Below are 21,891 nucleotides of genomic sequence, written 5' to 3'. Positions count from 1 at the left end.
TGGAAGGATGGGCTGACAGAAGGGTTTCACCTGTGGGGTAGCAGTTCAGCCTCTGGGGCCTTCAGGCAGACTTGAGCGTGGACGGAGCCCTTGCGTGGCCCTGGGTGAAGCTTCCCGGGCTTCAGGGACTCTGTCCAATTGGGACAGTGCTCTCTGGGTCACCTGGGGTGAGTCCAGGCCCAGCCATAGTGCAGCTGAGACCAGACGATTTCAAGAATGGGCCAGGCTGGTCCTGTTGCTGACCCTCATCTTGGCCTCCTGGCTGGGGAGACAAGACCTCGGCTTCTCGTCTCACTGGGTGACCTGGGCCAAGGGACCACCCCTCTGAGTCCACATGTGTGCAGTGGGGATCCTCAGGGGAAGACTGTAGGCACTTCTGCAGGGAGGGGCTTAGCATGTGGTAGGTGTTCAATAAATGAGCACTTCACTGGATGAATTGCCTAAAAAAGATGGGTGGGAGGTGAGGTGGCTGGTCCTAGTGGGGTGGATTGGTGCCCCAAAAGCCACCTCCTAACCCCTTGAGAAAGAAACAGCCCCAGCACAGTCTTGCCACCCAGCAGCTGTGTGACCTGAGACAACTCACTACTCCCTCTGGCCTCATTTTTGTTAAGTATAAAATGGGCCCATGATAATGATAGCTGCTAACATCTACTGAGCACCTCCTATGAGGTAGGGACTCTTGTGTGTCTCCATTTTGCTGGTGAAGAAACTGAGGCTCAGAGAGGGGAAGTGACTTGACCAAGCCACACAGTTTGAAGCTGCGATGAGAGCCTAGACCTCAGAGTCCCTGGTCTGGCTGCCCTTGCACCCTTCCAGTGATGGGGGAACTGGGGTTTCCCAGTATGGGACCAGGCATGAGACAGTGTTGGAAAAGACTCTACTGATGAGTGAGTGATTGGGTGGAAGCCACGAGGCCCTTTTGGTGATGTGGTGATGTGGTCTTTCCACCCAGGGAAATGATTTACAGTGTGTCACCTCTTTCAGCTGACTGCCTGCCTAGGCCCTCCTGTGTGGCCCCTGGGCCTTTGCTCCTGAAGGTGTCCCCGCTGGGAGTGCCCTTTCCTCTAAGAGCTGCTGGTCTGCTCTTGCTCTTTAAGGCTTAGCTTAAGGCCCACCTCTCCCAGGAAGGCCCCCCAGCTCTCTCCTCTTCTCCCCTAGCTCCTTCCCAGAGCATGAAGTATCCCCAGCTCATAGCTAGTTCCTGCTTTGGCTTCTTCCCTGATTGTGACCGGGGGTTGGTGGGGTGGGGAGGGGGGCTTGTCTAGCTCCCCCAAGCCCCAGGAGCCAGGGAGGAGATGGCTCAGTGGCCTGTTGACAGACCGCCCATCCCCTGGTACTCAACCTCGTTTCCCCAAACCTGCCGAGATACAAGCATCCATGGCCCTGTACTGAGCGCCTACAATGTTCTAGGAGCTTTGAACTTGGGCTGAGCAGTGTGGTGATGGGTTAGCAGTGGGAGCCGTAGGAGGCCTCAGGAGGCTTCCAGGAGGTGGTGACAGGAGGGAACAGCGGTTCCCTCAGCGAAGAAGGGGCAGAGTGCTCGTTCTTCCCTTCAGCTCAGACACGTCCCAGGGCCCCTGGGGTTGTGGGGAGTGGTCAGCCTGGGTGGGTCCTTGCTGGGGAATTGTGAACAGGTTCCTGGCTGCCCAGAAATTTAAGTCTAGAGGGTGAGCCAAGTAGCAAACAGGTTGCCAAATAAATTAATATATAATCACAGATGTGATAAGGGCTCAGAGGGAGAGGCGTGGGGTGCAGAGGAATCTTGAAGGAAGCGTGGAGGAGTTGGCCAGGCATGGAGCTAGGGGTAGGGCTTACCAGGCAGAGGGAACTCCACATGCAAATGTCCTGCGGTGGGGGAGCGTGTGCTGTTATGGAGAAACAATGAGAAAGCCTGTGAGTCTGGAGCGTAGAAAATTAAGGGGAGTGGGTGAGAGGTGAATGAGGGGGTGTTGTCAGCAGGACGGGGCCATGTGGGGCCATATGGGCCTTGAGGAGGAGCTTGGCCTTCATCTTCACACAGCGGGCTGATTGGTGTCCCCGGTGTTAACAGCCCCATGTTGGAGACCAGGGGTGCAGAGGTGACCAAGACACCTGGTAGAAAAAGATCTGTGGGCTGGACTCCAGATATTCTGTGAGGGCCTAGATCAGATATCAAGAGGAGGAGGCATTTGAGGCTGGGCTTTGAAAGTAGAGTAGGAGTTCGGTAGCAGGAAGGCAGGAGAGGGTGAGAGCCAGGGGTTGGGGCAGTGCCACGCAGGGTGGCTGGAGGCTGGGAGTGAGGTGGGGAGCAGGGAGGGGTTGGCTGGGGAGATGGAGACAAAGGTAGGGTAAGGGCTCAGGACTCAGACAGGCTTGCGTTTAAGTTCTGACCGTGTCTGCCTGCTGTGTGTCTTTGGGTCATTCATTCTATCTTTCTGAGACTTAGCTTCCTTGTCTTGAAAATGGGAACAGTAAATATCTTCCTATCAGGTGAGGGTTAAAGGAGGGCCGTATGCCCAGTGCCTGGAGCCAGCAGGTGCTCAGGAAATGGGACCTGCCTTGTATGGTGTGACACTGGGCGGGTCAGTTGGTCCAATAGGTCTGGCCTCCCCAGCTGTTCGGTGAAGGCTTTGAGTGGATGATTCCCACTGATTCTGAAGGTGCTTGTCTAGGAAAGGATGCTGGCGGCCAAGGCCACCCGTATATTGGGTGACTTGAGTCCTGCCTTGCCCTCTGTGTGTGAGGAGGCTGAGCTGGGAGAGTTCTGTTGGTGTAGCCCGTCCCAACTTCTTGAAAGCTTGCCTTTGGTGAGATTAGCCCCATTTTCCACATGTAAATACTAAGACCCAGAGGGGGAAGACACTTGTTAGGGTCTCCCAGTTGCCAAGTGACAGAGCCGCACCTAGGCTGTGGGGCTCTGGGCTCCTAGTCCAGGGCTGGGCCTCCCGTGTCTCTGCAGGCCTTACAACCCCTTCAAAGGCCTCCACCCCTCTGCCCTGGGCTTCTTGCCCAGAGCCTCATTTCCTGCCTGAGTTGTGTGGCCCCCGAGCCTCTATCTCCCTTTGGGTTCCCCCAGCCCTTTACTTCCCCTCCATTGCTCCTACCACCTTATCTCCATGGTAAACCACTCTGGTTTCCACTCGAGCCCCTAGAGGGGTGGGGGCCCCTTCCTTTGGGGGCATCTCAGTTTCCTCATCTATGAAGTGGGATAGTATGAGTCATGGCTCCCAGGATGTCCCAAGGGGACTGACGTAAAGCGTTTAGCACACATTAGCTCAATAGATAGGGGTGGGGACCAGCCAGACACCTGCTCGAGTCCATTGTTTTCTGGCAGCTGACACTCCCTTCCTGTGACTCAGTTTCTGAAGCTGTAAAATGGGCATGGAGGTTGCACTTAGTAAGGCCAAAAGGAGGATGGGGTGAAGCTGTACCTTAGACTCTCACCTGGTAGCTGGTTCTGCATCACCGTTCCTGGGGTGGGTGACCCAGTAGGTACCTCCCCTGTGTTCAAGGCCCTGTTCCCAGCTGTCTGTCCAAAGGCAAATCACTCAGCCTCTCTGAACCTCAGCTTCTGCACACCTCCCTTGTGAGGATTAAATCAGAGAATGTCTCCCAGCAGCTTGAAGCTATTGGATGCCCAGTAAATGTTACGTCTTTCTTTTCCCCTTCCCCTCCCTTGCGGGGACTCAGATATTACCCAGTCTAGGGATGGCCCAGGGTTAGGGTTAGGGTTAGGGTTAGGCCTAACGCAGGCCTAGATTGCTGTGTTGAAAATCCTTCTGAGATCCAGTCTTGGCTTCATGGGAAAAAGTGCTGTGATAGATTAGTAATGTCTGCCCCAGGCAGAGGATTAGGCATCACTGTATGTGTGCCATGACTTTGTCATTCCTGATCTATTCTGACCTTCTCTTTTCACAGATGGGGGAATTGAGACCAGAAAGACCCAGGACATATTGTCCAAGCAGGGAGAAAAATGCACATCTCCTATCTTTTCATTCAGGGCTCTCCCCACCCAGCCAGCCTGTTCCTTCCCACAATACAATGCAGGGGGTGGGGGGATGAGTCAAGGAGTAGATGATTGGGGAAGATCCCAGAGGTGGAAGCCAGAACCCTGATTTCCCCACCCCTTTCTGTGGGACCTTGAGCAAGTGACTTCCCCTCCAACATGAACCCCAGTACCTCCCCTCCTCTTGAAACTACCCAGAGAAGTTCCAGAATAAAATGAAAAGCAAGAGAGGAGAAGAAGCCAGGTGATCTTGCCCAAGTCCTTTCCTGCTCTGGTCCTCAGTTTCTTCATCTGTCCGTCATGGGAATCTTCCCTCCTGAGGCTCTGCGATAGGGATCCTAGCCAGGGTTCTCCAGGGGCTGGCCCGGCTGAGTCCTCTTTGATGCCGTGTGAGCCTGGCGATGTCAGCGGGGCTGTGGGGGGCTGTTGAGAGACTGTGGGGATGGGTCCTTGGAGTCCTCAGACCTGCTGGGCTGTGACTCCCGGCTGGGGGATGGAAGTTGGGGTTAGGGTGGTGTCGGGAAGCTCAGCCTCCCTGTCAAGGTCTGATTATCTTTTCTCCCGCTGCTTTATCCAAATTTGTGACCTTGACTTTTACTCTGTCTGATGACGATGTCCTCACGTTGTGCCCTCTCCGGCCAGGTCATAGCAAGGTGACGTATTCCATTCTTTGTCCCATCCCTGGGGTGGGTGGAATTTTTGTTTCTATTACACAGAAGAGGGAAATGAGGCTCAGAGAGGCCAAGGGCTGGGGCCACAATCACCCAGCGGAGTGAGATGTGAGCCCAGACTTCTGGCCTCTGGTTGATGTGAGGCATCTGAGTCCCACTGAGTGTGCGCTCAGCTTGGCTGAGCTCTTTCCCTGGGTGGAGGGCGGATGTGTTGCTGGGCGGGCAGGTGACCCTGACTTTCTGGGCTTCCACCTCTGGCTGGTGGATCTCCACTCAGATCTGGAGGACTGGGTTCTTGCAGGGGTCCCCCAGCTTCCAGGACTGGCACATAATGGGTGCTCCATGGATGCTCATGGACTAAAGGGGGTGGAAGTAGCCAGACCTTTGGAGCGAATTGGTTCTGGTTCGAGTCCTGGCTCTGCCACTTGTTTGCTATGTGTGATTGCGGGAAAATGGTTGCTCTGAGCCTGAGTCTCCCCATCTCTGAAGTGGGGATGACAATGCCAGTACAGCTTTGACAAGGTGGCGTGAGGGTCAGGTGAGCGAATTCGTGTCTGCTCCGGCGCAGGGCCCCCGCACAGTAAGTGTTTACGATTTCTGAGTGTCTGTGATTATGAAGGTAATTCCCTGACAAGGCGGGAATTCTGGGTCTCTGCAGGTCAATTGATCCAGGTACGCTAGGGCTGAGACTGGACGCCTGTGTCCAGGCTAGTCCTATGGGGTGGGGCTGGGGCGGGAGGTTAACTAGATACAGACAAGTTTGGTGGCTGGACCTACTGGAAGCCGCCAGCTCCAGCCAGCCTCCCTGAGCCCACCTCCCGCCTCAGCCCTTGCCCTCCTGTGGCTTGTCAAGGCCTCCCAGTGCCCTGAGCCCTGGCATTCAAGGCCCCCTCACTGAATGGGTCCATCTCTCTGAAGGTGGCTGCCGTTTGAGCCCTGGGTGCTTTGCGTCTTTGCCCACGTGGCCTGGAGGCAGGGGCTGTTACTGCTCTTGTGTTTTGGGGAAGGTCCCCAGCAAGGGCCCCTGGAGATGCTGGTGGTCTGGGCCGAGCTCTTCCCTCTGCTTCACCCTGTCACCTCCCACACTTCCCTTTCACTCAGGTGACCCGTTAGCCTTTCTGAACCATCAGCTGCCTTCCTGCTGGCCCCGGGTTTTCCAGCATCCATGCTTTACCCTGTGGGTCCTGCTGCCTGGTGTGCCCTCTCTCTCCACACCCATCATGGCTAAGATGCCTCTGCCTCCGGAAAGCCTTTGCTGACCATCCTCTCTGCCCCAACCCAAGTCCATACTTTCCACGCTCCCCTCCTCTGCACCTGCCTTGCCCATTCTCTGCCCTCCCTCATGGCTCTAGCACATTCTGCCTTAGATGGCAAGTCATAGGATTCTTTTTGCCTCTAAGGGAATACGGTGATAGTCATCACTCTCAAGGGTGCCGCACTTTACAGTTTACAAAGCACTTTCCTCAATCACCTCTGGCCATCCCCAGCTGGGAGGGAGACAGACCATCATAAAAATCTTCATTTGGGGAATTCCCTCGCGGTCCAGTGGTTAGGACTCTGCGCTTCCATTGTAGGGGGTGCGGGTTCAATCCCTGGTTGGGGAACTAAGATGCCGTAAGCCACGCAGCATGGCAAAAAAAAAAAAAAAAAAAAAAATCTTCATTTGGCAGATGAAGAAACTGAGGCCTCAAGGCAGGGTCATGCCAGACACTACTCTCTCTGCTTGGGCAGGTGGAACTGAACCACCCTCCCCGCATAAGCCCTTAGTCCTTCCAGTGAGGAACTCCTCTTTCAGAGCCCTGTGGAAGCCTCGACTTATTATCAAAAGGAAGATCCGGAAGTTCAGAGAGGTGAAGTGATTTGTCTGAGGCCACACAGCCTGGAAACCTGGCAGAGCTGGGAGGGTTCCGTCTAGGAATTAGAGAAGAGGCAGGTTGTGCCCCCCTTCCCACCCCTTTGGAGTGGAGAGTCAGATACCACCCGGGTCCTAAAGGAACAGTGAGCCCAGTGGCCCAGCCCTGAGGATTCCTTCCATTGTCACCTGTTCCTTGAGCACACAGTTGAGCCCTTGCCCAGTGCCAGGCGAATGGCTGTGTCTGGTCCCCACAGCATCCCTGCGAGGCAGCAGTTCTGGCCCCATTTTACCAAAGAGGAAACTGAGGCTCAGAGGAGCAAAAAGGCTTGCCGAAGCCACCCAGTGCATGGATTTGGACCCAGGGCTTCCTCAGCACCGCAGGCCTGCCCTGCCTCCTCTGGGCTGAGCCCCACTCTGCCTCCGGCCTGACCCCTGACCCGTCCTCCAGCCCCTCCCCACCGCTCCTCTCTGGGCAGCGTGAAGGCCAGGAACCTCCTCTGGGAAGCCACCCCGCCCCTAGCCCCACGGGTTTCTCCTCTACCTCCATATTATCTGTGTGACTTTGGTGAGTCAGCTCACCTCTCTCTGCCTCAGTTTCCCCATTTGAAAAACAGGCCTGATGGCAGTATCCACATCACAGACTTGTTCTAAGGATCGAGTGTGGCACTATGTGTGATGCTCTGAGCAATGCCAGCACGTAGTAAACGCTCAATAAATGTTAGCTGTTTTATAATTTGTTTCAACCTGGGGAGGAAGGGAATCACAGCCCCATTCTCCAGATAGGAAAACTGAGACCCAGAGAAAGGAAATAGCATCCACCAGGCCACAGGGGGATGTCACAGCCAGACGGTTCCTGTGGCACATCTCACTTTCCAGATGGGGAAACTGTCCCCTTCCAGGACTCAGTTTTCTCATCTGTGCAGTGGGTCTGTGCATATGTGGGGGGAGATAGTTCCATCACATTGTACCAATGTGGCTCCTCAGTCCTCAGCCACCCTAGGGTGGGGGTCAGAGGGATGTAGGGGCTCTTGTTCTGTCCCCTGTGCCCTGTGGGGCTGTGCCCTGTGTTCTCTGGCCCTGAGTTATGCCAAGTCCCCAAGGCTGGGCCTGCCTAGGAAGCTGAACCGGGCCCTGCCAGGCCTTCTGGGTCCCCTCTGGCTGCTGCCACCCAGGTCCCACCACATCACCTGGTCCACCTGCCTCCTCTGCTCTGTGTCCTGGGCAAATGGCTTCTCTTTTTGAGCCTCAGTTTCCTTATCTGTGAGATGGGGGCAGGAGTCTTTTCCTCACAGGACTGTTGGGAAGATGTGATAAGCTCATTCCCCCCACATGCCTGCCCATGTCGGGCTTATAGAAAGTGCCCAGTCCGTGGCTACGGTCGCAAGGATTGGCAGGGTTCTGACTAGCAGCAAGGGGAGCAGCATTCCAGGCAGAGGACCCGGCTGAGCAAAGGCTGGGAGGTGGGATGGTTTAGGGAGCACCCCATGGGTGGGTGGGGGAAAGTGGGAGAGGACCCCCCACCTTCCAGGATTTGGACCAGCCCTGAGGGAGGTGGGCAGGGTGTCAGTGCCGACTGCGGTGGTGTCGACCTCCCCACCCTCCAAACTTTAGATTTCCTTTCTCAGCCTCGGGAGCAGCCACCTGCCCTCCCCACCCCCACCCCTGCCAGGTGTTCCCGGAGGCCCTGGAACCAGATGAGCCACAGTTCTATTTGGGGACAATTCTGCTGTTCCCGTTTCTCTCCTGTGCCCTAGTTTCAGAAACGACGTGGGTTTGGTTACCAGTTGGCTGTTGGTGGAAAGCCCTCTCCCCCACTCTGCCCCTACCTTAGATCTGTGGGCAGTGTGGGCAAAATCGGACTCAGTACTGCCTTTGGGAGCTGCTCCTGGCTTCTGCCCCTGGGCTTTCCAGGCAGGGAGTCGGCAGCTGGGCTTTTGATTACCTGCTGGTGAGGTCTGGGCCTTGTGCCGGGTGCCGGGGACCCCAAAGATTCACTCTGGGAGCAGCCTACAACCTAGGGGAGCCAGACACAGACCCTGATCATTGCCCTACCATGAGGTAGGCGCCATATGAACTGGGGCAGCTATTATGATGCCAGAAGGGCTTTACAGAGGAAGTGATACCTGGCCTGAAGCTTAAAGGGTGAGCAGGAGCTCATGAGAGGAAAAGAAGGGTGAGGGCCTACCAGGAAGAAGAGACAGCATGAGCAAAGATCTGGAGGTGGGAAAGAGCCTGATGTGTGTCCACGTAGCCTGGGGAGGTGGGGAGCGGCCGGTCAAGTACAAGGTATTTAGACGATGACTCAGTTGATCAGGCAAGGCTTTGGCCTGGGGCTGCTGGGAGCAGGGCAGGCCTCCAGCTGAAGGTGTAAAGAGAGGACAGAGAGAAGGATCAGGCCGGGCTCAGGTGCTCAGTTATTGTTGCCAAGTGAAGGTAGCCCACAGAGGCTGGGGTTCAAGATAAGGATCAAGAGCCCCTACCTGGGACAGAAGGTAGGGGCTGGTCTGGGGTCTTGGAGGGAGTGGGTCAGGGAAGACTTCCTGGAGGAAGCGGTACATATGACATACCTGGAAGAATGGAATGGTTCTCTGGGAGCCGGTGGAGCTTCAGAAAGGCCTGAAGATGCAATGTGAATAGTTGCTCTTATTGGAGCTCAGAGGAGCGGTAGAGTTTGGCCCTGAGAGGTGGCTGGTGCCAATCAATGGAGGGCTGGGAGTACCTGCCTGGGGAGACTACACACTGCCCTCGGCAGCGAGGAGAGGCACAGAGGAGGGGGGGTGCAGAACTGATTTGTCTGGTGCTGTGGGTAGTGCCCAGCTGAGGGTAGGTGCCCCGTCAGCAGTGTGGCTTTGGTGAAGTGGCTCTGGTGACTGCCCTGAGAGCAGATGGGCCTGGAGAGAAGGTGGGTGGTGGCCAGGCAGGTGGCAGGTCTGGGACCGACAGGGGAGCGGCAGGTGAGGGGCGGGGGATGTCTGCCCTCTGGTCTGCCTGCCCGCACAGCCTTTCCCTGTGGACGCCTGCCTGGCAGGAAGTGGTGGAGACGTGTTGGGGCCGGCAGGCTCCAAAGGCACCTGGTGCACCGGCTGGGCGTGGGGCGAGGGCTCCGGGGTTCAGGGCCCTACCTCCTTCCCTTGTTGGGTAAACTTTGCCAGGGTGGTAGTCTCCTGGTAGCGTGAAGGGTCAGGCATGGTTGCCCACTTGAACCTCCAAAAGGCCCCTCCACCCTGCTGAACCCAGAGGATCTATACTCCAGACTTGGTGAGTTGAGAGCTGTGGCTGAAGACTCTGGTGCCAGGTGGGCCTGGGTTTGAATCCCAGCTTTGCTCTTTGCTGGCCAAATAACTTTGCCTCGGTTTCTATATCTGTAAAAATTCGGGTCGTCCTAGAACCTCCCTCCTAGGGCTCCTAGGGAGGATTAATGAGATTTTAGAAGGCTGTGCCCAATACTGTGTGAGTCCCTGGGATCTGGCTTTGGAGCTGTTGGCCCAGCTGACCGGGGGTGCCGGGACCTGTTGGGAGGCTGAGGGGCAGTTTCCGGTCTGCCTCGGGCTCTCAGCACCGAGGACAAAGCTCCTTTGTAGTGGGACAGATGGAGTCTGGGAGCCCCCCCTCTTTGGGACCAGGGGGCCATCTGCCCCGCCTTCTCACCCAGTTCCCCTGGGGGAAGGAGCTTCCTCAGACTGAGAGGATGGGAAATGAAAGTGGGGTTGTGCAGGAGGAGAGGCTGCAGCTGCAGAGCCTGGCTGGTGAGCTTGGATGCACCCTTCCCTTCTCCAGGCCACCTTTTCAGAGCCCCAGGCATCCCTGGTAAGTCCCAGGCCCACTGTGTGTGCCCTGTTCACTTATCCATCCATCCATCTATCCATCTATCATCCATCCATCCATTCCTCCATTCATCCTTTTGTTCATTTGTTCATTCATTCAGTAATTAACAAGTACCCACTCCATGCTAGGCCCTGTACTTTGGGCCAGTGTCTATTCTGACCAGATGGTGCCCAAGCATCCCAGCTGTTAACTATTTTGAATATTATGCCCACTGCAGAGTATTCAGCTGTGAGTGAGACAGAAGTGGCCCCTGTCCTCATCAGACATGTAGTCATACAGTATGTTATGTCATCAGAGCCATGGTCCATGCTGGGAAGAAGTTGAAGGTTCTCACTTGGGCTGGGGGAGGTCAGAGAGGCCTCCGGTGAGGAGGTAGCTTTTGAAATGAGACTCAAAGAGAGCAGAATTGGCTGGGCGTGTTGCTATTTAAAACGGTGGTCAGGAAAGGCCTCTCTGAGCAGGAGACATTTGAGTAAAGCACCTGAAGGAAGTGAGGGAGTCAGGCAGGCATTTGTCTGGAGGAAGTATGCTCTGGGTGGAGGGAACAGCAAGTGCAAAGGCTCTGAGGCAGATGTGTATTGGGTTCTCAGGGAAAGGGGAAGTGGCCAGTGTGGGTGGAGCAGGAGTGAAGGGGGTGGGGCTGGTAGTGTCCACTGTAGGACCTTGGAGGCCCCCCACGAGGACTTTGTCTTTTGTCTTGGAGTGTGGGCTGTGAGGGGTGTTAAGCAGGAGTGATGGGTTCAGATGGACATTTCAGAAAGGCTCTCTGCCTACAATTGGCCAGCCTGGAGGGCTGGACGAGGGGGTGACCGTGGTGGGAGGGAAGGAGGTGGATTCAGGATGTGTTTGGAGGTGAGACTGACAGGGCTTGGAACTGGATTGCATGGGGCACAGGAAGAATCATCCTTCCTCTCTTGGGCTGCTGGTGATGAGGGACTGAGTCTCTGCCACAGACCACTGGGCTTCTGGTTCATGTTCACTCCCCCTCCCCCTAATCAATCTGGAGGCACGTAGGCCCAGCAGCTTCTCCACCTTGTCCTGAGGGTTGGACTGAGTCTTCCAGTTCCCGCGGCTTTAAACAGCGGTATCCCTTAGGCAAACCTGGCAGGATCCTACCCATTTTACAGATGAGAGAACTGAAGTTCTGAGTCGTACACCCATGGCCTGGGTTACACAGTGGGGGCAGGGTTGGGGCTTGGCCTCTAAGGACTCAGGAGGATCAGTGGATTTGGGGAATATGGACCCTGCCATTTCAGGGGGTACCTGAGATTTCTTTCCTACCCTGAACTGTCTTGGGGAGATAGAGGCTGCCCAGGGGTGGGGTGGGGGGCCTGAACTCCAACTTGCCTCAACTAGGCCTCAGTTTCCTCTGCTGGGAAATGGGCACAGTAACAGTCCCTACCTCACAGTGTTGATGGGAGGACCGGGTGAAACAGTGCATGTAAAGCTGGATGCCAGGCATAGAGTTAAGTGTTCAGTGATCAGCACGTATTTTTTTTTAAATTTATTTATTTTATTTATTTTTGGCTGTGTTGGGTCTTCATTGCTGCGCGCGGGCTTTCTCTAGTTGTGGAGAGCGGGGGCTACTCTTCGTTGCAGTGTGTGGGCTTCTCATTGCGGTGGCTTCTCTTGCTGCGGAGCATGGGCTCTAGGTGCTCGGGCTTCAGTAGTTGCAGCACGCAGGCTCAGTAGTTGTGGCTCATGGGCTCTAGAGCACAGGCTCAGAAGTTGTGGTGCACGGGCTTAGTTGCTCTGCGGCATGTGGGATCTTCCCAGACCAGGGCTTGAACCCGTGTCCCCTGCATTGGCAGGCGGATTCTCAACCACTGCGCCACCAGGGAAGCCCTCAGCAGGTGTTTTTATTATTGTTGTTTCTGTGGGGAGTAAGGACATGTGTGAGTCCGGGCTCTGGCCATGTCTATCCCCAGAGGTGGGCTTTGGGGGCAGGGCTGGAGTCGCCAAGGTGGCCTCTTCTAGATAAATCGGCACCTTGGGATGGAGGGTCCCTGGAATCCATGCCCAGCACTGCTTTCCACCTGGGGAAACGGTCCTGAAAGGGCCACGATTGGCTCAGGGCTGTGCAGCACCGTGGGGCAGAGCCAGGCTTTACGCCAGGTTCCCTGCTGCCTTGTCCTGCTCTGGCGCCGACCACTTCCCTGCCTTGCCCTTCTGTCTCGGGCTTCTAGGCTGTGTATGGGTCCTAGCGGGAAGGGATCCTGCCCTTCACAGAGCAGGTCAGGGCCTGGGGTCTGGAAAGGGATCCCCTTACTGCCCAGGAAGAAACCCAAGAGCTGCTCGGGCTGGAACAGTTCCGTCTCCACGGGGCTGGGATTAGTGGGAGCAGCACCGTCCGCTTGCTTAGCTTTCTCCCTCCCTGAGCTGCGGGTTCCGGCTCCGGCAGCACCCCTCCATCTGCCCGCCGTGCCAGCCTGAGCCTGCAGCGCCCGCCCCGCCCTGGCCGCACTGGCAGAGCCGGTTTGAGGCCTGCCAGCCTTGAGTGTGTTCGCACCGGGAACACGGGACCAGACACGTTCTGGATGCCCTGGCCCACCGACGGCCCCTGGCTCACGCTTCACTCACTCCTGGCTCATGCAGCAGGCATCCCCGGTACCTATGCCGTGCCTGAGGCCGTGCCGGGTGAGGCTCGGGGTCTACAGCTCTCTCAGACTTGCACAGTGTCCCATATAACCAGGGTGGTCAGAGGCTCTGCCACGGGGACATGCCAGGCAGTGGCAGGAGAGTGCAGTGGTCGGGGCATAGGCTGTGGGGCTGGGCAGACCTGGGGCTGAGGCCTGTATCTCTTTATCTCCTGGGGCCCTGGGTAGGACCCATTCATCCCTCCCTCCCTCCTTTCATCCCTCCCTCTACTCCTCCCTCCCTCCCTCTATCCATCCCACCATCCTTTTCTCCCTCCCTCTCTCCTTCCATCCCTCCATCCCTCCTTTCATCCCTCCCTCCATCTACCCCTCCCTCCCACAAATATTTACTGAACACTACTATGTGCCAGACAATGTTCTAGAGGCTGGAGATACAGCAAAGAACCAACCAAACAAAAATCTGTGCTCTCACAGAGCTGACATTCTAGTGGGGGAGACAAAAACACAACAAATAAGGAAAATATGCACGTGGTCTGTTAGAATGTGATAAGTGTCATGGGTCAAATGTAAAGCTGGGAAGACTGGCTGGGTTGTACAGAATGGTTGTGATTAGATAGGATGGCGGGCCTGGGGGTGGGGGGGTTTGGGGGTGGGAGGGGAGACCTCTCCCAGAAGCTCACCTCCCAGGAGGGGAGGGAGGAGCCATGTAGCTCCCTGGGGCAAGAGAACCCAGGTAGAGGGCACAGCCAGTGCAAAGATCGGAAGGTAGTGGCAGGCTGGAGTGTTGGAGGAACAGCAAGGAGGCCAGGGGAACAGAGCAAGCGTGGGGAGAATGACAGGAGGAAAGGGCCGAAAGATGCAGGGGTGTCCAGGGAGGGCTTCTGGACCCTTCTGATGTTGGCTCTTACCTCCCAGTGAGGCGGGGCCCGCAGGAGGCTTTCTGAGAGCATCTGGCTGCTGTGTGGAAAGCAGACTGGGGGCTGAGGGTGGAGACAGGCGGACCAGAGGGACGACTGCATTGGTCCAGCGAGGGGAAGGGGTGACAGTGGTTGGCCCAGGCTGGGGCAGTTGGTGGGGTGGCAGAGGGTCAAACGTTGTTTTGCATTATTTTATTTCATCTTCCTTTTAAAACTCTTTGTTATAGAAGCATATTAGTATAACAAACCCCATGAACCTGTCACTGAGCCCCAAGCACCGCCCATGGCCTGGCCTGTCCCCTCCACACCTGTTCCATCCCACCCCCTTCCTGTGTCATTTTAAAGCCAATCCCGCACGCATGTCTTCCTTCACGTGTAAATCTTTCAGTATGTATCTCTAAAAGATAAGACTCATGTTAAGAAAGTAGCCACAAAACCATAATCTACCTGAAAGAAATGCACAATAGTTCCTTAATATCAGCAAAATCCCCTTCTCCCCCGGATATGTTTTGAGGTGAAGCTGATGCCTCCGGGCCTCCCTGTCTTTGCCGTTTTAAAGCGAGGTTCATAACGGCCCCTCCTCCCAGGCTGTTGTGAGATAATCCAGGTAAAATACTGAGCACCGGGCCTGGCATACAGTAGGTGCTCAACAGGTATCAGCCGCTACTCTTATTGGTTAATGGCAAATACTTACGGCACATTTGCTAGGGTCTGGGCTCTGTTCTGAGCCCTTTACAAATATGACTTCGTTTAATCCTCACAACAATCCTTGGAGGTAATTATTATTTTTATCCCTATTTTATAAGTGAGGAAATGGAGGCACAGAGAGGTAGAGTAACTTTTCCAAGGTCACACAGCTAGGAAGGGTCAGAGCTGGGTTTTGAACCCAGACAGTACAACTCTTTTTTTTTGTTTTTTGGCTGCACCGCACAGCTTTCGGGTCACAGTTCCCCGACCAGGGATTGAACCCAGGCTATCACAGTGAAAGCGCCGAGTCCTAACCACTGGACCGCCAGGGAAGTCCCCAAGCAGTACAACTCTTAGTCCCCATGTGATGGAGGCTATGTGAGCCCAGAAAAAGAGAGGTACCTCTCTCTGTTGGAGGGTAGGCAAGGTCAAGTATGACCTGTGGTCAGGCCCATAGGGTGCACTGCAGTTCATGGGGGGCATGGGGAGGTGGGTGGTGAAGCCTCAGGAGAGGAAACAGCATGTGCAAAGGGCTGGAGGCTACAGGGTAATTACGAGTCCAGGGAGGGTTAAGTGGTGGGGAGGAGGGAGCGTGCAGCTGACTCCCCTCCACCCTTGGCCTTGATCCCATGAACAGCCCGTAGGCGCGTTAAGGGTTTCGGCTCTCTTGCTGACCACTGTCCTCAGCCTCAGGCTCGGATGCCTTCTCCCTCAGAGACCTGCCAGAGCCCCCATTTCATGGATGAATAAAGGAAGGCCTGGACCTTCCCGAGGTCACATGTCCAGGGTGGCACCTGCGAGCTTTGAGTGTGGGGGGTTGAGCACAGGGCCAACAGCGTGGAGGGGCCTGGCCGCCAGGTGCTTCTGCCCACCCGTGTCCCTGGACGGAGCTCCTGTGTGGGTGTGGGTGGGGGCGGGGACGAGGGGGCACTGTGTGTTCCCAGAGCAGGGAAGCAGCCAGAGCTGCTGGCAGGAATAGCGGGCACCGTGGGCAGGGGCCGGCTGGCATCTGTCCCCCCAAGGCCTGTCAGCCATCAGCCAGCGGGGGTGGAACCACGGGGGCGGGGCCTGGGAGACATGACCTTGGAGAGGCTGGGAGAGAGCAAAACGTGTCACCTCAGTGTTCCCTGTGGTCACCACTGATGCTGGGGGTCTGTTAAGGAATCCTTGGCATGCCAGGGCCTTTGTCCAGGTGCAGATGCTGAGGCCCAGGAGGGGGCGTGGCTTGCCGAGGTCACATGGAGATTCTGATGGAGGCCTTCCACTTAGCCACATGGTGGCCAGCCCTCATCTGGCCGGGCCAGGTGGTACCTGGCTGGGTCCCTGGGACTTGCCTGGTCTGTGGTCCTTTGGGGCCAGCATCTCCTCTTCTAGCTCCTCCTCAGCCCAGCGCTCCTGGGCCTGGTGCCCCAAGAATCTTATCTTCAGTCCGGGTCCCAGTCCCACACCCTCGTTCAAGAGCTGGCCTCCACCTTGCTGTGTGACCTGAGGCTGAGTGCTCCCTCTCTGAATCTCCAATTCCACATCTGTGAAGGGGGAGATCTCACAAAGCTCTCTAAGATCAGGGCTGTGGCCTCCTGGCCTGTGAGCTGCCCTCCCCAGCCACCTGCCAGGCTGCCTGGCCTGGATTCTGGGGTAGAGGGTGTCGAGGGGGGGCGGTCAGTGAAACCTCCCAACCCTGCCAACCTCACCAGCCCCAAAGACGCTCCATGGCAGGAGGACCCAGCAGCCAACTTCCCAGTGCCCTTCCTCTTGGGTGGGGGCCTTGGAGAGGGGAGATAGTGGGTGTGGGGGAGATGGAGGCACCCACAGTGTGCCTGTCTTTCCCCCCATTTTGCTGCTGGAGAAACTGAGGCTACATGACTTAAACTGACCTGGCTCTTTGCCTTTCTCTAAATGGTCCCACCTCTGGGCCTTTGGCCAAGTAATCCCTTCTGCCTGGATCATGCTTCCCCTTCCTCTTTTCACAAACTGCTCAGCCTTTGGACCGCAGCTGAGCTGTCCCCTCCTCTGGGAAGTCCACCATGGTTTAGGTGTCTCCTCTGAAGCTGATCACTGTGCTCCGACTGGATCACTGTGGGATGAAGCCTCAGTAACCTCCCCCCGTCCCTCCCAGCACACTCAGGGGCCTGAGAAAATCTTCATGGGCTTCTCTCTCAAATTTTCAGGTCTTTCTGACCTAAATTGCTGGACAGGTCCCTCTCGGGGCCTCCCTCCGACCTCCTCGTGCCTGGGCCAAAAGCCTGCAGCGACCCAGTTAAGCTGGAACCCACTCAGTCCAGACCTGCACATCTGACCTTCCTGCCTCAGGGCCTTTGCACTCCACTTCCTGGCTGGGGCAGCTTCCTGGAGCCCTGTGTGCTCATGTGTAAAATGACTGTGGCCATAGCTTGTTCCAGGGCTGTTGGGAGCATGGAAGGGGTAGTGTGAACCCCAGGTGGGAGGGCATGAGGGGGAAAGGTGTAGGTCTCCACACCGCCATCAGCACGCCCCATTCCACCCCACCAACCTGCACTGGAGCAGCCGATGGTGTTGAGTTCTGGGGAGGGGGCTGAGCTGGCCCTGGCCCTGGCTTCTTCCTTGGGTCCATCCCAGTGGCCCAAGGGGTGGCAGCCCCCCTTCAGGGAGAAGCTCAGAGAGGGAGGAACTTGGCACTTAGCTGCTAAGAGGTGGGATTTTAATCACATCATTTAACCTGTCTGTGCTTCCGTTTCCTCTTCTGTAAAATGGGGTGATAAGAATGGCACATAGGGACTTCCCTGGCGGTCCAGTGGTTAAGACTCTGTGCTTCCCTTGCAGGGGATGTGGGTTTGATCCTTGGTCGGGAAACTAAGATCCTGCATGCCACACGGTGCAGCCAAAAAAAAAAAAAAAAAAGTGCTAAATGAATATTAGCTGTTGCTACTGCCGTTATTCTTACTACTGTCATTATTCATATTCCCCTGCTCTGAAACAGGACTCTCTTCTATATTCCGAAACCACTTGTAGAAAAACACCTCAGTTGAGCACGTCATTCTTTTGAGAGTCTGAAGGAAGAAAGGGAATCAGAAGATTCCTGCCTAGTGTGGGAGGCTCCAGGGGAGGCAGGAAAGGGTCACAGCCCCCGCTTTTGGGGTGGGCGTGATGGGCCGGCACCCTCTCCTGCGCTCCTCCAGCCTCAGCTTCCTCCCCTGTGGACACGGGCCAGTGCTGGTGGTACCTGCGCCCTAGGGCTGTTGCGAGGAGGGCGGGGCATCAGCTGGGGACCCAGCCTTGGAGGTTCAGAAGGGTGACAGGTTCATTCTGTAAGTGGTCCTTCTTGGGCTGTGTGGCCTTCGGCCAGCCACTACCCCCTATCTTGGCCTCCATTCCCCTAGTAGAAAATGGACTGGCTGAGGGCCCTGCTTAGTCCCTGGTGTAATAACTCCCTGCGAGAGCCCAGCTGGGACTGGTGCTCTTGGGGAGAGGGGCCAAAGTGGCCTGGGGCCAGGAGAGCCAGGATCCCCAGCTGGTCCTCTGCTGTCTTGGATGGTGGCCTGGGCACCTGACTTGGCTTTTCTGAGCCTCTCTCTGTTGCCTTCTCTGGGAGATGGGGCCTAATCGTCCCTGCGAAGCAGGGTCCTGGTGGGAACTGGAGAGCTAAACAATAACAATGGAAATAATAAGGTAGCAGTGGTGGTCGCACCCCCCTTTATCCAGCATGGCCTGCATGCCCAGGGCACACGTGGTTAGCTCATTTGCTTTTGCAACTGTCTGGGGTGATTATGGGTGTCTCCATGGTACTGAAGGAGGCTTTGGTTGACTTGCCCAGAGTTCTCCCATGGGCCACAGCAGGAGGCCCCTTAACCAGGATGCTGCAACCCGCCTGACTGATGGGTGCCTGATGGGGCCTTTTTGCTTCCTCCTCTCCAGAGGCAGGACAGATGGACTCAAATGGGCTGTGTCCCTCCTGCCGCCCAGCCCCCCCCCCCCCCCCACCATTCCTCACACAACAACCACCACCCACTCCTCCCACCCCGGGTTGGGCCGCTGTTATCAGGAAACATTCCTGGACTGGCTGAGAACAGCTTCCACCTTGGGTGCTTTTGAGAAGGGATGTGACTGCTGATACAGGCCCTGGCAGTGGCTCCCTTGGGGGATGGGCCCTGGGACCTGAGGCTACGGAGCCCAGGCAATCCGAGTCTGCCTGCCGATGCTGTCTCTTATGAGCCGTGTGACCTTAGGCAAGTAACTTGACCTCTCTGGGCCTCAGTTCCCTCATCTGCAAAATGGGGCTGACCACACAGGGCTGCAGAGGGTTCACCTGGGCTCAGAGATGTAGTGCACTTCTCAGCATGGTGCCTGGCACACAGGAGTCTCTCTACCCATCAACCAGGTGCTGTTATCATCTGAGAACCAGTTGTCCCTCCTCTTTGTTGGGGCCCCCAGTTTAGACGGCATCTTTCTGCACCTTCTGATGAGTGCACATTGGGACGGCCCTTGTGGGCTTTCTCTTCTCCAGGCTCGTGGGACATGGGAAGGGTGGAGCTGGGAGTGGACCTTCCCATAAGTTGAGAAGGTGCTGTGTGACCTTAGGCAGCCTCTCTCCCTCTCTGAGCCTCCTTTTCCTGGTCTGCTCTATGAACAGTTGGACCTGGGTGAGGCTCTGCCCCAGCCCCTTGTTGTCTTCACACTCTCTGTAATTCCTCCCTTCGATGGTCCAGCTACTTGGCTTTGTCTGTCTTTCCTATGACAGTGTCTGGCGCATAGTCGGTGCTCAGCTGAGCTTTGTTGAAGGAGCCAGGGAATGCACGACTGAGCAAATACCCAGGGCTTTCCTACCTCCAGGCCTTTGCCTGCACAGCTCCCTCTGCCAGAGGCACAGCCCCCAGTTATCTCTATTTGTGGACCTCCTTCTCGACCTTGAAGCCCTTCTCAAATGCTGCCTCCCCCAGGAATCCTTTCCCAGTTCCTCCCAGTTGGAGGGATTGCTGATGCTCTGAACACTTGGTCCAGGGCTCTCTGGTGGCACTTGTTACAATGCACCTTGGTGTACGTAGTAACGTATTAATAACCAGCATGAGCCAGGCACCTACCACATGGAGTAGGACCACGCACCTACCGCTAGGAGCCAGACACAGACACCGTGGGGAGCCCTGTGCGTGCGTGCGTGCGGGGCCTTGTCTTATTTAATCCTTCACAACAACTTTGCAAAGCAGATACTATTATTATCCCTCCCTTTGCAGAGCACAGAGGCTCAGAGAAGTGAAGTGACTTCCCAGCTATGAGAGAGAGCGCCAGGATCTGATACCAGGTAAACCTGTCTTTTTTCTTTCTTTCTTTTTTTTTTAAATTAGTTTTTATTGGAGTATAGTTGATTTACAATGTTGTTTTAGTTTCTGCTGTACAGCAAAGTGAATTAGTTATACACATGTAAACTTTTTTTAAGCTTCTTTTCCCATATAGGTCATTACAGAGTATTGAGTAGAGTTCCCTGTGCTATACAGTAGATTCTTATTAGTTATCTATTTTATATATAGTAGTGTGTATATGTCAACTTTTTTCTTAAAAAGGAAAGAAAAAGCATTAACACACACAGTAAAAAATAATTCAAACAGTACAAAAGAAGGCAGGGAAAAGTAAACCTCTCTGGCACCCAGGTCTCCTTGCTAGAGGCAGCCATGGGGAGGAGTTTCTGGTGTGTTCTTCCAGGGAGTCCAGGCATATGTAAGCATGGATATTAGAAAAAATAATTTAAAAACCTCAAGTGATCATGCATGGTATACTCAGCTCTACATGTGACTGTTTGCTCTTGACAGTGTGCCTTGGAGATCATTTTGTGCTGCTTCTTTCTTTTTCCTGATTGCATAGTATTCATTGTGTGGATGGAGACCATGCTTTATTTAATTAGAGAAGACTACTTTTGGTTGTTTCCAGCCTTTTGCTTATTGCAGACCATTCTGCAATGCATATCTTCCATCGTATGCTTAGTGTTCATGTGTGAGGATACCTCTAGGATTAATCCCAAATTGCAGGGTCCCAGAATGTGTGCAGTTGTAATTTTGTTAGATATGGCCAGATGGTCCTTCGGAGGACCACGGAGGTAGCACTGATGTACCTTCACACCACATCCTTTTCCTCCCTTCGCTCTCACCAACACAGGTTGCTCTAGAATTTGGGGATCTGCCAATCTAATAGATGAACAGTGGCCTCTGGTGTAGTGTTTCTGTTTTTGTTTTTTTTAAACACAGCTTTATTGAGATAGAATTCACATACCAGACAATTCACCCATTTAAAGTGTACAGTTGATTTATTTTGTATGTATTTATGTATGTATTTATTTATTTATTTGAATTTTTATTGGAGTACAGTTGATTAACAATGTTGTTTTAGTTTCTGCTGTACAGCAAAATGAATTAGTTATACACATGTAAACTTTTTTTAAGCTTCTTTTCCCATATAGGTCATTACAGAGTATTGAATAGAGTTCCCTGTGCTATACAGTAGGTCCTTATTAGTTATCTATTTGATATATAGTAGTGTGTATATGTCAATCCCAACCTCCCAATTTATCCCTCCCCCAAAGGGTACAATTTAATGGTTTTTAGTATAGTCACAGAGTTGTACAACCATCACCACAATCAATTTTAGTACAATTTCATCACCCCCAGAAAGAAACTGTGTAACCCATTTAGTCAGTCTCCACTGCCCCTCAGACCTTCCTCCCCCAGCCCCAGGTGATAACTAGTTTACTTTATGTTTCTGTAGATTTGCTTATCCTGGAACTTTCATGTAAATGGAATCATACAATACGTAGTCTTTTGTGTCTAGCTTCTTTCACTTAGCATGTTTTCAATGTTCACCCATGTTGTAGCATGTATCAGTACTCCATTCCTTTTTCTTGCCAAATAATATTCTGTTATATGGATATACCACATTTATTTACCCATTCATCAATTGATGGACATATGGCTGTTTCCACTTTTTGGCTATTATGAATAATGCTTCTATGAACACTCATGTTCAAGTTTTTATGTGGATATGTTTTCTTTTCTCTTGGGTCTATATCTAGGAGTGGGACTTCTGGGTCATATGGTAACTCTATATTTAACCTTTTGAGGGACTGCCAGACTGTTTTTTCAAAACAGCTACACCATTTCACATTCCCACCAGTAATGTATGAAGTTTCCAATTTCTCTACATCCTTGCCAACAACTTGTTGTTTTCTATCTTTTTAATTACAGCCATCCTAGTGGGTGTGAAGTGGTATCACATTGTGGTTTTGATTTGCATTTTCCTGATGACTAATAATGTTGAACATCTTTTCATGCAGTTACTAGCCATATATTTTCTTTGGAGAAATGTCTATTCAGATCTTTTGCCCATTTTTAAGTTG

General features: G+C 54.3%; 1 protein-coding gene across 2 annotated transcripts in view; it reads left to right on the top strand.

Annotated features, from left to right (window-relative positions):
* SRC (SRC proto-oncogene, non-receptor tyrosine kinase) overlaps positions 1–21,891 on the top strand; it is a 55,235-nt gene that overhangs the window by 1,154 nt on the left and 32,190 nt on the right. For both annotated transcript variants that reach the window (XM_068565510.1, XM_068565509.1), the window contains exon 2: positions 19,742–19,809. The gene's annotated coding sequence lies outside the window, so the exon portion shown is untranslated. The remainder of the gene's footprint in view (positions 1–19,741; positions 19,810–21,891) is intronic.

The sequence above is a fragment of the Eschrichtius robustus genome, chromosome 16 (genome assembly GCF_028021215.1).
Source record: "Eschrichtius robustus isolate mEscRob2 chromosome 16, mEscRob2.pri, whole genome shotgun sequence".
In the NCBI taxonomy this organism is placed as follows: Eukaryota; Metazoa; Chordata; class Mammalia; order Artiodactyla; family Eschrichtiidae; genus Eschrichtius; species Eschrichtius robustus.
The sequence above is the reverse complement of the archived record's forward strand: the minus strand, read 5'-3'. Positions and strand labels throughout refer to the sequence as shown.